The sequence below is a fragment of the Rhinoderma darwinii genome, unplaced genomic scaffold (assembly GCF_050947455.1).
Source record: "Rhinoderma darwinii isolate aRhiDar2 unplaced genomic scaffold, aRhiDar2.hap1 Scaffold_456, whole genome shotgun sequence".
In the NCBI taxonomy this organism is placed as follows: Eukaryota; Metazoa; Chordata; class Amphibia; order Anura; family Rhinodermatidae; genus Rhinoderma; species Rhinoderma darwinii.
Genome location: NW_027463974.1, coordinates 163012 through 176169, shown reverse-complemented (window position 1 = coordinate 176169; position 13158 = coordinate 163012). Strand labels below are relative to the sequence as shown.

The 13158-nt window shown below is 47.8% G+C and overlaps 9 non-coding genes across 9 annotated transcripts; all 9 read right to left on the bottom strand.

Moving 5' to 3' along the window:
- Positions 1–735: 735 nt before the first annotated feature.
- On the bottom strand, positions 736–926 carry LOC142717491 (U2 spliceosomal RNA). The gene has a single exon (XR_012871865.1). It is a non-coding gene; the product is annotated as a U2 spliceosomal RNA (small nuclear RNA).
- A 1300-nt stretch (positions 927–2226) lies between these two features.
- LOC142717490 (U2 spliceosomal RNA) lies at positions 2227–2417 on the bottom strand. The gene has a single exon (XR_012871864.1). It is a non-coding gene; the product is annotated as a U2 spliceosomal RNA (small nuclear RNA).
- A 1280-nt stretch (positions 2418–3697) lies between these two features.
- Positions 3698–3888, bottom strand: LOC142717489 (U2 spliceosomal RNA). Its single transcript, XR_012871863.1, has one exon. It is a non-coding gene; the product is annotated as a U2 spliceosomal RNA (small nuclear RNA).
- A 1288-nt stretch (positions 3889–5176) lies between these two features.
- On the bottom strand, positions 5177–5367 carry LOC142717488 (U2 spliceosomal RNA). Its single transcript, XR_012871862.1, has one exon. It is a non-coding gene; the product is annotated as a U2 spliceosomal RNA (small nuclear RNA).
- Positions 5368–6659: 1292 nt separating this feature from the next.
- LOC142717487 (U2 spliceosomal RNA) lies at positions 6660–6850 on the bottom strand. Its single transcript, XR_012871861.1, has one exon. It is a non-coding gene; the product is annotated as a U2 spliceosomal RNA (small nuclear RNA).
- Positions 6851–8131: 1281 nt separating this feature from the next.
- Positions 8132–8322, bottom strand: LOC142717486 (U2 spliceosomal RNA). The gene has a single exon (XR_012871860.1). It is a non-coding gene; the product is annotated as a U2 spliceosomal RNA (small nuclear RNA).
- A 1308-nt stretch (positions 8323–9630) lies between these two features.
- LOC142717483 (U2 spliceosomal RNA) lies at positions 9631–9821 on the bottom strand. Its single transcript, XR_012871858.1, has one exon. It is a non-coding gene; the product is annotated as a U2 spliceosomal RNA (small nuclear RNA).
- Positions 9822–11085: 1264 nt separating this feature from the next.
- Positions 11086–11276, bottom strand: LOC142717482 (U2 spliceosomal RNA). The gene has a single exon (XR_012871857.1). It is a non-coding gene; the product is annotated as a U2 spliceosomal RNA (small nuclear RNA).
- A 1292-nt stretch (positions 11277–12568) lies between these two features.
- On the bottom strand, positions 12569–12759 carry LOC142717481 (U2 spliceosomal RNA). The gene has a single exon (XR_012871856.1). It is a non-coding gene; the product is annotated as a U2 spliceosomal RNA (small nuclear RNA).
- Positions 12760–13158: the final 399 nt, after the last annotated feature.

The window sequence follows — 13158 nt, the reverse complement described above, 5'->3', positions numbered from 1 at the left end:
CAGCCGGCCGCCAGGCTGTCTTTTTTTTGCACAGCTAGTTGCCTCCAGGAGGCCACAAGAGGGAGACAAGGGACTGCAAAATGGAAAATAGGCATCCACCAACTTTACAGACAACTTCTCCTTGCTCCTACAACCTCCATCCTTGCACAGTTTGTTATTCTTCTAGGTAACATAGTAACAAATCCAAATTGCTGCTCTCTTTGTAGGCAAGCAAGGCTTTGTTGCAACTGCAATTCTTACTTCTTCTTGAAATGTAGGGACGACAGTACATTCCATCACATCCATCTAGTGTACACAGGTAGGTCCATTGTGGCGGGCAGGCGAGCGGGCGGGCTGCTTTATTGGCTGTTTGCTGTTCCCCTACTCCACTCCACTATTTGACTGTTGTGCTGCATCAATCAATCAATCAATCAATCAATCAATCAATCAATCAATCAGTGGCTGGCTCAGGTGCAGCTCTTTAACTTACCTAAAAGGGAGGGCGGAGAGAAGACAAGGAAGGTGAATGAGGTGTTCCAATGTGAAATGCCGGAAACACAGAAACACAGACGACACACAACAAGAGGTGGCAATCTATTCATTAATTGCATTTAATCAATGAGCTCATTATCACTCATGCATTGTCCAACAGGTGTTGAAATAATGGGATTAAAAGGGGAGATCCCTTCAGAAAGACAGAAACAATAGCAAAGACAAAAAACACTTTTGGAATCTGCTTTTAGTCAACACATAAGGAAAGGGTGCACCGGTCCTGGAAATACTGCAATACCAGGTCAATGCGTGGAGTGGACAGAGCAAGCTCTATTTCCATCTCCCTGTTCTAAAAATCCATTTAATATATGGTCCCCAGATAGGGGACGTATCAGATATTAAACTGATAAGAACAGATACTACACTTGATCTTAGCCAAAAGGCCGAGAAGCGATAACCCGAACGGGCCGCGCGTTGCCCGAGCCTGCCCGATACTGCTGTTCAGCCCTTGCAGCGATTCAGCCTACTTCTAGGCAATTCCATGGGGCCCTGCAGGCTCACACACTCACAGCTACACGGGAGGTGAATAAAGGCCGGAGAGGAAGCCAGACAGGATTTGCTTCTTTTGCTTGCACCACAATGCAGTGCTGAAAGAGGAGGAATCTACATAAAAATGCCTTCCTGGCAACGCCCAAATGCCCTGCTGCCATGCAGATAAACACTGGCAGCGGCAGCAAGTGCATGCCCACAGCCACCCCTTGTTCCTTCACACCTTGTATCAGCTGTAATCCAGTCCAGTCCAGTGCTGCCTGCTGAGCAGCACTGACCAACACTGCCTGGGCCCAGGCTTTTATCTCTGAGGCCCCATTATGATGTCAGAAAGCTGGCTCTGGAATCCTGAGGGCTCCACTATGACACGTGCAAAGTTCCGTCTGAACTTTATATAAGACGGTGAGGCTCAGTCAGTCACTCAGTGTTGCCTGAGAGGGCAACACTGCAACAGCCGGCCGCCAGGCTGTCTTTTTTTTGCACAGCTAGTTGCCTCCAGGAGGCCACAAGAGGGAGACAAGGGACTGCAAAATGGAAAATAGGCATCCACCAACTTTACAGACAACTTCTCCTTGCTCCTACAACCTCCATCCTTGCACAGTTTGTTATTCTTCTAGGTAACATAGTAACAAATCCAAATTGCTGCTCTCTTTGTAGGCAAGCAAGGCTTTGTTGCAACTGCAATTCTTACTTCTTCTTGAAATGTAGGGACGACAGTACATTCCATCACATCCATCTAGTGTACACAGGTAGGTCCATTGTGGCGGGCAGGCGAGCGGGCGGGCTGCTTTATTGGCTGTTTGCTGTTCCCCTACTCCACTCCACTATTTGACTGTTGTGCTGCATCAATCAATCAATCAATCAATCAATCAATCAATCAATCAATCAATCAATCAATCAATCAATCAGTGGCTGGCTCAGGTGCAGCTCTTTAACTTACCTAAAAGGGAGGGCGGAGAGAAGACAAGGAAGGTGAATGAGGTGTTCCAATGTGAAATGCCGGAAACACAGAAACACAGACGACACACAACAAGAGGTGGCAATCTATTCATTAATTGCATTTAATCAATGAGCTCATTATCACTCATGCATTGTCCAACAGGTGTTGAAATAATGGGATTAAAAGGGGAGATCCCTTCAGAAAGACAGAAACAATAGCAAAGACAAAAAACACTTTTGGAATCTGCTTTTAGTCAACACATAAGGAAAGGGTGCACCGGTCCTGGAAATACTGCAATACCAGGTCAATGCGTGGAGTGGACAGAGCAAGCTCTATTTCCATCTCCCTGTTCTAAAAATCCATTTAATATATGGTCCCCAGATAGGGGACGTATCAGATATTAAACTGATAAGAACAGATACTACACTTGATCTTAGCCAAAAGGCCGAGAAGCGATAACCCGAACGGGCCGCGCGTTGCCCGAGCCTGCCCGATACTGCTGTTCAGCCCTTGCAGCGATTCAGCCTACTTCTAGGCAATTCCATGGGGCCCTGCAGGCTCACACACTCACAGCTACACGGGAGGTGAATAAAGGCCGGAGAGGAAGCCAGACAGGATTTGCTTCTTTTGCTTGCACCACAATGCAGTGCTGAAAGAGGAGGAATCTACATAAAAACGCCTTCCTGGCAACGCCCAAATGCCCTGCTGCCATGCAGATAAACACTGGCAGCGGCAGCAAGTGCATGCCCACAGCCACCCCTTGTTCCTTCACACCTTGTATCAGCTGTAATCCAGTCCAGTCCAGTGCTGCCTGCTGAGCAGCACTGACCAACACTGCCTGGGCCCAGGCTTTTATCTCTGAGGCCCCATTATGATGTCAGAAAGCTGGCTCTGGAATCCTGAGGGCTCCACTATGACACGTGCAAAGTTCCGTCTGAACTTTATATAAGACGGTGAGGCTCGGTCAGTCACTCAGTGTTGCCTGAGAGGGCAACACTGCAACAGCCGGCCGCCAGGCTGTCTTTTTTTTGCACAGCTAGTTGCCTCCAGGAGGCCACAAGAGGGAGACAAGGGACTGCAAAATGGAAAATAGGCATCCACCAACTTTACAGACAACTTCTCCTTGCTCCTACAACCTCCATCCTTGCACAGTTTGTTATTCTTCTAGGTAACATAGTAACAAATCCAAATTGCTGCTCTCTTTGTAGGCAAGCAAGGCTTTGTTGCAACTGCAATTCTTACTTCTTCTTGAAATGTAGGGACGACAGTACATTCCATCACATCCATCTAGTGTACACAGGTAGGTCCATTGTGGCGGGCAGGCGAGCGGGCGGGCTGCTTTATTGGCTGTTTGCTGTTCCCCTACTCCACTCCACTATTTGACTGTTGTGCTGCATCAATCAATCAATCAATCAATCAATCAATCAATCAATCAATCAGTGGCTGGCTCAGGTGCAGCTCTTTAACTTACCTAAAAGGGAGGGCGGAGAGAAGACAAGGAAGGTGAATGAGGTGTTCCAATGTGAAATGCCGGAAACACAGAAACACAGACGACACACAACAAGAGGTGGCAATCTATTCATTAATTGCATTTAATCAATGAGCTCATTATCACTCATGCATTGTCCAACAGGTGTTGAAATAATGGGATTAAAAGGGGAGATCCCTTCAGAAAGACAGAAACAATAGCAAAGACAAAAAACACTTTTGGAATCTGCTTTTAGTCAACACATAAGGAAAGGGTGCACCGGTCCTGGAAATACTGCAATACCAGGTCAATGCGTGGAGTGGACAGAGCAAGCTCTATTTCCATCTCCCTGTTCTAAAAATCCATTTAATATATGGTCCCCAGATAGGGGACGTATCAGATATTAAACTGATAAGAACAGATACTACACTTGATCTTAGCCAAAAGGCCGAGAAGCGATAACCCGAACGGGCCGCGCGTTGCCCGAGCCTGCCCGATACTGCTGTTCAGCCCTTGCAGCGATTCAGCCTACTTCTAGGCAATTCCATGGGGCCCTGCAGGCTCACACACTCACAGCTACACGGGAGGTGAATAAAGGCCGGAGAGGAAGCCAGACAGGATTTGCTTCTTTTGCTTGCACCACAATGCAGTGCTGAAAGAGGAGGAATCTACATAAAAACGCCTTCCTGGCAACGCCCAAATGCCCTGCTGCCATGCAGATAAACACTGGCAGCGGCAGCAAGTGCATGCCCACAGCCACCCCTTGTTCCTTCACACCTTGTATCAGCTGTAATCCAGTCCAGTCCAGTGCTGCCTGCTGAGCAGCACTGACCAACACTGCCTGGGCCCAGGCTTTTATCTCTGAGGCCCCATTATGATGTCAGAAAGCTGGCTCTGGAATCCTGAGGGCTCCACTATGACACGTGCAAAGTTCCGTCTGAACTTTATATAAGACGGTGAGGCTCAGTCAGTCACTCAGTGTTGCCTGAGAGGGCAACACTGCAACAGCCGGCCGCCAGGCTGTCTTTTTTTTGCACAGCTAGTTGCCTCCAGGAGGCCACAAGAGGGAGACAAGGGACTGCAAAATGGAAAATAGGCATCCACCAACTTTACAGACAACTTCTCCTTGCTCCTACAACCTCCATCCTTGCACAGTTTGTTATTCTTCTAGGTAACATAGTAACAAATCCAAATTGCTGCTCTCTTTGTAGGCAAGCAAGGCTTTGTTGCAACTGCAATTCTTACTTCTTCTTGAAATGTAGGGACGACAGTACATTCCATCACATCCATCTAGTGTACACAGGTAGGTCCATTGTGGCGGGCAGGCGAGCGGGCGGGCTGCTTTATTGGCTGTTTGCTGTTCCCCTACTCCACTCCACTATTTGACTGTTGTGCTGCATCAATCAATCAATCAATCAATCAATCAATCAATCAATCAATCAATCAATCAGTGGCTGGCTCAGGTGCAGCTCTTTAACTTACCTAAAAGGGAGGGCGGAGAGAAGACAAGGAAGGTGAATGAGGTGTTCCAATGTGAAATGCCGGAAACACAGAAACACAGACGACACACAACAAGAGGTGGCAATCTATTCATTAATTGCATTTAATCAATGAGCTCATTATCACTCATGCATTGTCCAACAGGTGTTGAAATAATGGGATTAAAAGGGGAGATCCCTTCAGAAAGACAGAAACAATAGCAAAGACAAAAAACACTTTTGGAATCTGCTTTTAGTCAACACATAAGGAAAGGGTGCACCGGTCCTGGAAATACTGCAATACCAGGTCAATGCGTGGAGTGGACAGAGCAAGCTCTATTTCCATCTCCCTGTTCTAAAAATCCATTTAATATATGGTCCCCAGATAGGGGACGTATCAGATATTAAACTGATAAGAACAGATACTACACTTGATCTTAGCCAAAAGGCCGAGAAGCGATAACCCGAACGGGCCGCGCGTTGCCCGAGCCTGCCCGATACTGCTGTTCAGCCCTTGCAGCGATTCAGCCTACTTCTAGGCAATTCCATGGGGCCCTGCAGGCTCACACACTCACAGCTACACGGGAGGTGAATAAAGGCCGGAGAGGAAGCCAGACAGGATTTGCTTCTTTTGCTTGCACCACAATGCAGTGCTGAAAGAGGAGGAATCTACATAAAAACGCCTTCCTGGCAACGCCCAAATGCCCTGCTGCCATGCAGATAAACACTGGCAGCGGCAGCAAGTGCATGCCCACAGCCACCCCTTGTTCCTTCACACCTTGTATCAGCTGTAATCCAGTCCAGTCCAGTGCTGCCTGCTGAGCAGCACTGACCAACACTGCCTGGGCCCAGGCTTTTATCTCTGAAGCCCCATTATGATGTCAGAAAGCTGGCTCTGGAATCCTGAGGGCTCCACTATGACACGTGCAAAGTTCCGTCTGAACTTTATATAAGACGGTGAGGCTCAGTCAGTCACTCAGTGTTGCCTGAGAGGGCAACACTGCAACAGCCGGCCGCCAGGCTGTCTTTTTTTTGCACAGCTAGTTGCCTCCAGGAGGCCACAAGAGGGAGACAAGGGACTGCAAAATGGAAAATAGGCATCCACCAACTTTACAGACAACTTCTCCTTGCTCCTACAACCTCCATCCTTGCACAGTTTGTTATTCTTCTAGGTAACATAGTAACAAATCCAAATTGCTGCTCTCTTTGTAGGCAAGCAAGGCTTTGTTGCAATTGCAATTCTTACTTCTTCTTGAAATGTAGGGACGACAGTACATTCCATCACATCCATCTAGTGTACACAGGTAGGTCCATTGTGGCGGGCAGGCGAGCGGGCGGGCTGCTTTATTGGCTGTTTGCTGTTCCCCTACTCCACTCCACTATTTGACTGTTGTGCTGCATCAATCAATCAATCAATCAATCAATCAATCAATCAATCAATCAATCAATCAATCAGTGGCTGGCTCAGGTGCAGCTCTTTAACTTACCTAAAAGGGAGGGCGGAGAGAAGACAAGGAAGGTGAATGAGGTGTTCCAATGTGAAATGCCGGAAACACAGAAACACAGACGACACACAACAAGAGGTGGCAATCTATTCATTAATTGCATTTAATCAATGAGCTCATTATCACTCATGCATTGTCCAACAGGTGTTGAAATAATGGGATTAAAAGGGGAGATCCCTTCAGAAAGACAGAAACAATAGCAAAGACAAAAAACACTTTTGGAATCTGCTTTTAGTCAACACATAAGGAAAGGGTGCACCGGTCCTGGAAATACTGCAATACCAGGTCAATGCGTGGAGTGGACAGAGCAAGCTCTATTTCCATCTCCCTGTTCTAAAAATCCATTTAATATATGGTCCCCAGATAGGGGACGTATCAGATATTAAACTGATAAGAACAGATACTACACTTGATCTTAGCCAAAAGGCCGAGAAGCGATAACCCGAACGGGCCGCGCGTTGCCCGAGCCTGCCCGATACTGCTGTTCAGCCCTTGCAGCGATTCAGCCTACTTCTAGGCAATTCCATGGGGCCCTGCAGGCTCACACACTCACAGCTACACGGGAGGTGAATAAAGGCCGGAGAGGAAGCCAGACAGGATTTGCTTCTTTTGCTTGCACCACAATGCAGTGCTGAAAGAGGAGGAATCTACATAAAAACGCCTTCCTGGCAACGCCCAAATGCCCTGCTGCCATGCAGATAAACACTGGCAGCGGCAGCAAGTGCATGCCCACAGCCACCCCTTGTTCCTTCACACCTTGTATCAGCTGTAATCCAGTCCAGTCCAGTGCTGCCTGCTGAGCAGCACTGACCAACACTGCCTGGGCCCAGGCTTTTATCTCTGAGGCCCCATTATGATGTCAGAAAGCTGGCTCTGGAATCCTGAGGGCTCCACTATGACACGTGCAAAGTTCCGTCTGAACTTTATATAAGACGGTGAGGCTCAGTCAGTCACTCAGTGTTGCCTGAGAGGGCAACACTGCAACAGCCGGCCGCCAGGCTGTCTTTTTTTTGCACAGCTAGTTGCCTCCAGGAGGCCACAAGAGGGAGACAAGGGACTGCAAAATGGAAAATAGGCATCCACCAACTTTACAGACAACTTCTCCTTGCTCCTACAACCTCCATCCTTGCACAGTTTGTTATTCTTCTAGGTAACATAGTAACAAATCCAAATTGCTGCTCTCTTTGTAGGCAAGCAAGGCTTTGTTGCAACTGCAATTCTTACTTCTTCTTGAAATGTAGGGACGACAGTACATTCCATCACATCCATCTAGTGTACACAGGTAGGTCCATTGTGGCGGGCAGGCGAGCGGGCGGGCTGCTTTATTGGCTGTTTGCTGTTCCCCTACTCCACTCCACTATTTGACTGTTGTGCTGCATCAATCAATCAATCAATCAATCAATCAATCAATCAATCAATCAAGTGGCTGGCTCAGGTGCAGCTCTTTAACTTACCTAAAAGGGAGGGCGGAGAGAAGACAAGGAAGGTGAATGAGGTGTTCCAATGTGAAATGCCGGAAACACAGAAACACAGACGACACACAACAAGAGGTGGCAATCTATTCATTAATTGCATTTAATCAATGAGCTCATTATCACTCATGCATTGTCCAACAGGTGTTGAAATAATGGGATTAAAAGGGGAGATCCCTTCAGAAAGACAGAAACAATAGCAAAGACAAAAAACACTTTTGGAATCTGCTTTTAGTCAACACATAAGGAAAGGGTGCACCGGTCCTGGAAATACTGCAATACCAGGTCAATGCGTGGAGTGGACAGAGCAAGCTCTATTTCCATCTCCCTGTTCTAAAAATCCATTTAATATATGGTCCCCAGATAGGGGACGTATCAGATATTAAACTGATAAGAACAGATACTACACTTGATCTTAGCCAAAAGGCCGAGAAGCGATAACCCGAACGGGCCGCGCGTTGCCCGAGCCTGCCCGATACTGCTGTTCAGCCCTTGCAGCGATTCAGCCTACTTCTAGGCAATTCCATGGGGCCCTGCAGGCTCACACACTCACAGCTACACGGGAGGTGAATAAAGGCCGGAGAGGAAGCCAGACAGGATTTGCTTCTTTTGCTTGCACCACAATGCAGTGCTGAAAGAGGAGGAATCTACATAAAAACGCCTTCCTGGCAACGCCCAAATGCCCTGCTGCCATGCAGATAAACACTGGCAGCGGCAGCAAGTGCATGCCCACAGCCACCCCTTGTTCCTTCACACCTTGTATCAGCTGTAATCCAGTCCAGTCCAGTGCTGCCTGCTGAGCAGCACTGACCAACACTGCCTGGGCCCAGGCTTTTATCTCTGAGGCCCCATTATGATGTCAGAAAGCTGGCTCTGGAATCCTGAGGGCTCCACTATGACACGTGCAAAGTTCCGTCTGAACTTTATATAAGACGGTGAGGCTCAGTCAGTCACTCAGTGTTGCCTGAGAGGGCAACACTGCAACAGCCGGCCGCCAGGCTGTCTTTTTTTTGCACAGCTAGTTGCCTCCAGGAGGCCACAAGAGGGAGACAAGGGACTGCAAAATGGAAAATAGGCATCCACCAACTTTACAGACAACTTCTCCTTGCTCCTACAACCTCCATCCTTGCACAGTTTGTTATTCTTCTAGGTAACATAGTAACAAATCCAAATTGCTGCTCTCTTTGTAGGCAAGCAAGGCTTTGTTGCAACTGCAATTCTTACTTCTTCTTGAAATGTAGGGACGACAGTACATTCCATCACATCCATCTAGTGTACACAGGTAGGTCCATTGTGGCGGGCAGGCGAGCGGGCGGGCTGCTTTATTGGCTGTTTGCTGTTCCCCTACTCCACTCCACTATTTGACTGTTGTGCTGCATCAATCAATCAATCAATCAATCAATCAATCAATCAATCAATCAATCAATCAATCAATCAATCAATCAATCAGTGGCTGGCTCAGGTGCAGCTCTTTAACTTACCTAAAAGGGAGGGCGGAGAGAAGACAAGGAAGGTGAATGAGGTGTTCCAATGTGAAATGCCGGAAACACAGAAACACAGACGACACACAACAAGAGGTGGCAATCTATTCATTAATTGCATTTAATCAATGAGCTCATTATCACTCATGCATTGTCCAACAGGTGTTGAAATAATGGGATTAAAAGGGGAGATCCCTTCAGAAAGACAGAAACAATAGCAAAGACAAAAAACACTTTTGGAATCTGCTTTTAGTCAACACATAAGGAAAGGGTGCACCGGTCCTGGAAATACTGCAATACCAGGTCAATGCGTGGAGTGGACAGAGCAAGCTCTATTTCCATCTCCCTGTTCTAAAAATCCATTTAATATATGGTCCCCAGATAGGGGACGTATCAGATATTAAACTGATAAGAACAGATACTACACTTGATCTTAGCCAAAAGGCCGAGAAGCGATAACCCGAACGGGCCGCGCGTTGCCCGAGCCTGCCCGATACTGCTGTTCAGCCCTTGCAGCGATTCAGCCTACTTCTAGGCAATTCCATGGGGCCCTGCAGGCTCACACACTCACAGCTACACGGGAGGTGAATAAAGGCCGGAGAGGAAGCCAGACAGGATTTGCTTCTTTTGCTTGCACCACAATGCAGTGCTGAAAGAGGAGGAATCTACATAAAAACGCCTTCCTGGCAACGCCCAAATGCCCTGCTGCCATGCAGATAAACACTGGCAGCGGCAGCAAGTGCATGCCCACAGCCACCCCTTGTTCCTTCACACCTTGTATCAGCTGTAATCCAGTCCAGTCCAGTGCTGCCTGCTGAGCAGCACTGACCAACACTGCCTGGGCCCAGGCTTTTATCTCTGAGGCCCCATTATGATGTCAGAAAGCTGGCTCTGGAATCCTGAGGGCTCCACTATGACACGTGCAAAGTTCCGTCTGAACTTTATATAAGGCGGTGAGGCTCAGTCAGTCACTCAGTGTTGCCTGAGAGGGCAACACTGCAACAGCCGGCCGCCAGGCTGTCTTTTTTTTGCACAGCTAGTTGCCTCCAGGAGGCCACAAGAGGGAGACAAGGGACTGCAAAATGGAAAATAGGCATCCACCAACTTTACAGACAACTTCTCCTTGCTCCTACAACCTCCATCCTTGCACAGTTTGTTATTCTTCTAGGTAACATAGTAACAAATCCAAATTGCTGCTCTCTTTGTAGGCAAGCAAGGCTTTGTTGCAACTGCAATTCTTACTTCTTCTTGAAATGTAGGGACGACAGTACATTCCATCACATCCATCTAGTGTACACAGGTAGGTCCATTGTGGCGGGCAGGCGAGCGGGCGGGCTGCTTTATTGGCTGTTTGCTGTTCCCCTACTCCACTCCACTATTTGACTGTTGTGCTGCATCAATCAATCAATCAATCAATCAATCAGTGGCTGGCTCAGGTGCAGCTCTTTAACTTACCTAAAAGGGAGGGCGGAGAGAAGACAAGGAAGGTGAATGAGGTGTTCCAATGTGAAATGCCGGAAACACAGAAACACAGACGACACACAACAAGAGGTGGCAATCTATTCATTAATTGCATTTAATCAATGAGCTCATTATCACTCATGCATTGTCCAACAGGTGTTGAAATAATGGGATTAAAAGGGGAGATCCCTTCAGAAAGACAGAAACAATAGCAAAGACAAAAAACACTTTTGGAATCTGCTTTTAGTCAACACATAAGGAAAGGGTGCACCGGTCCTGGAAATACTGCAATACCAGGTCAATGCGTGGAGTGGACAGAGCAAGCTCTATTTCCATCTCCCTGTTCTAAAAATCCATTTAATATATGGTCCCCAGATAGGGGACGTATCAGATATTAAACTGATAAGAACAGATACTACACTTGATCTTAGCCAAAAGGCCGAGAAGCGATAACCCGAACGGGCCGCGCGTTGCCCGAGCCTGCCCGATACTGCTGTTCAGCCCTTGCAGCGATTCAGCCTACTTCTAGGCAATTCCATGGGGCCCTGCAGGCTCACACACTCACAGCTACACGGGAGGTGAATAAAGGCCGGAGAGGAAGCCAGACAGGATTTGCTTCTTTTGCTTGCACCACAATGCAGTGCTGAAAGAGGAGGAATCTACATAAAAACGCCTTCCTGGCAACGCCCAAATGCCCTGCTGCCATGCAGATAAACACTGGCAGCGGCAGCAAGTGCATGCCCACAGCCACCCCTTGTTCCTTCACACCTTGTATCAGCTGTAATCCAGTCCAGTCCAGTGCTGCCTGCTGAGCAGCACTGACCAACACTGCCTGGGCCCAGGCTTTTATCTCTGAGGCCCCATTATGATGTCAGAAAGCTGGCTCTGGAATCCTGAGGGCTCCACTATGACACGTGCAAAGTTCCGTCTGAACTTTATATAAGACGGTGAGGCTCGGTCAGTCACTCAGTGTTGCCTGAGAGGGCAACACTGCAACAGCCGGCCGCCAGGCTGTCTTTTTTTTGCACAGCTAGTTGCCTCCAGGAGGCCACAAGAGGGAGACAAGGGACTGCAAAATGGAAAATAGGCATCCACCAACTTTACAGACAACTTCTCCTTGCTCCTACAACCTCCATCCTTGCACAGTTTGTTATTCTTCTAGGTAACATAGTAACAAATCCAAATTGCTGCTCTCTTTGTAGGCAAGCAAGGCTTTGTTGCAACTGCAATTCTTACTTCTTCTTGAAATGTAGGGACGACAGTACATTCCATCACATCCATCTAGTGTACACAGGTAGGTCCATTGTGGCGGGCAGGCGAGCGGGCGGGCTGCTTTATTGGCTGTTTGCTGTTCCCCTACTCCACTCCACTATTTGACTGTTGTGCTGCATCAATCAATCAATCAATCAATCAATCAATCAATCAATCAATCAATCAATCAATCAGTGGCTGGCTCAGGTGCAGCTCTTTAACTTACCTAAAAGGGAGGGCGGAGAGAAGACAAGGAAGGTGAATGAGGTGTTCCAATGTGAAATGCCGGAAACACAGAAACACAGACGACACACAACAAGAGGTGGCAATCTATTCATTAATTGCATTTAATCAATGAGCTCATTATCACTCATGCATTGTCCAACAGGTGTTGAAATAATGGGATTAAAAGGGGAGATCCCTTCAGAAAGACAGAAACAATAGCAAAGACAAAAAACACTTTTGGAATCTGCTTTTAGTCAACACATAAGGAAAGGGTGCACCGGTCCTGGAAATACTGCAATACCAGGTCAATGCGTGGAGTGGACAGAGCAAGCTCTATTTCCATCTCCCTGTTCTAAAAATCCATTTAATATATGGTCCCCAGATAGGGGACGTATCAGATATTAAACTGATAAGAACAGATACTACACTTGATCTTAGCCAAAAGGCCGAGAAGCGATAACCCGAACGGGCCGCGCGTTGCCCGAGCCTGCCCGATACTGCTGTTCAGCCCTTGCAGCGATTCAGCCTACTTCTAGGCAATTCCATGGGGCCCTGCAGGCTCACACACTCACAGCTACACGGGAGGTGAATAAAGGCCGGAGAGGAAGCCAGACAGGATTTGCTTCTTTTGCTTGCACCACAATGCAGTGCTGAAAGAGGAGGAATCTACATAAAAACGCCTTCCTGGCAACGCCCAAATGCCCTGCTGCCATGCAGATAAACACTGGCAGCGGCAGCAAGTGCATGCCCACAGCCACCCCTTGTTCCTTCACACCTTGTATCAGCTGTAATCCAGTCCAGTCCAGTGCTGCCTGCTGAGCAGCACTGACCAACACTGCCTGGGCCCAGGATTTTAT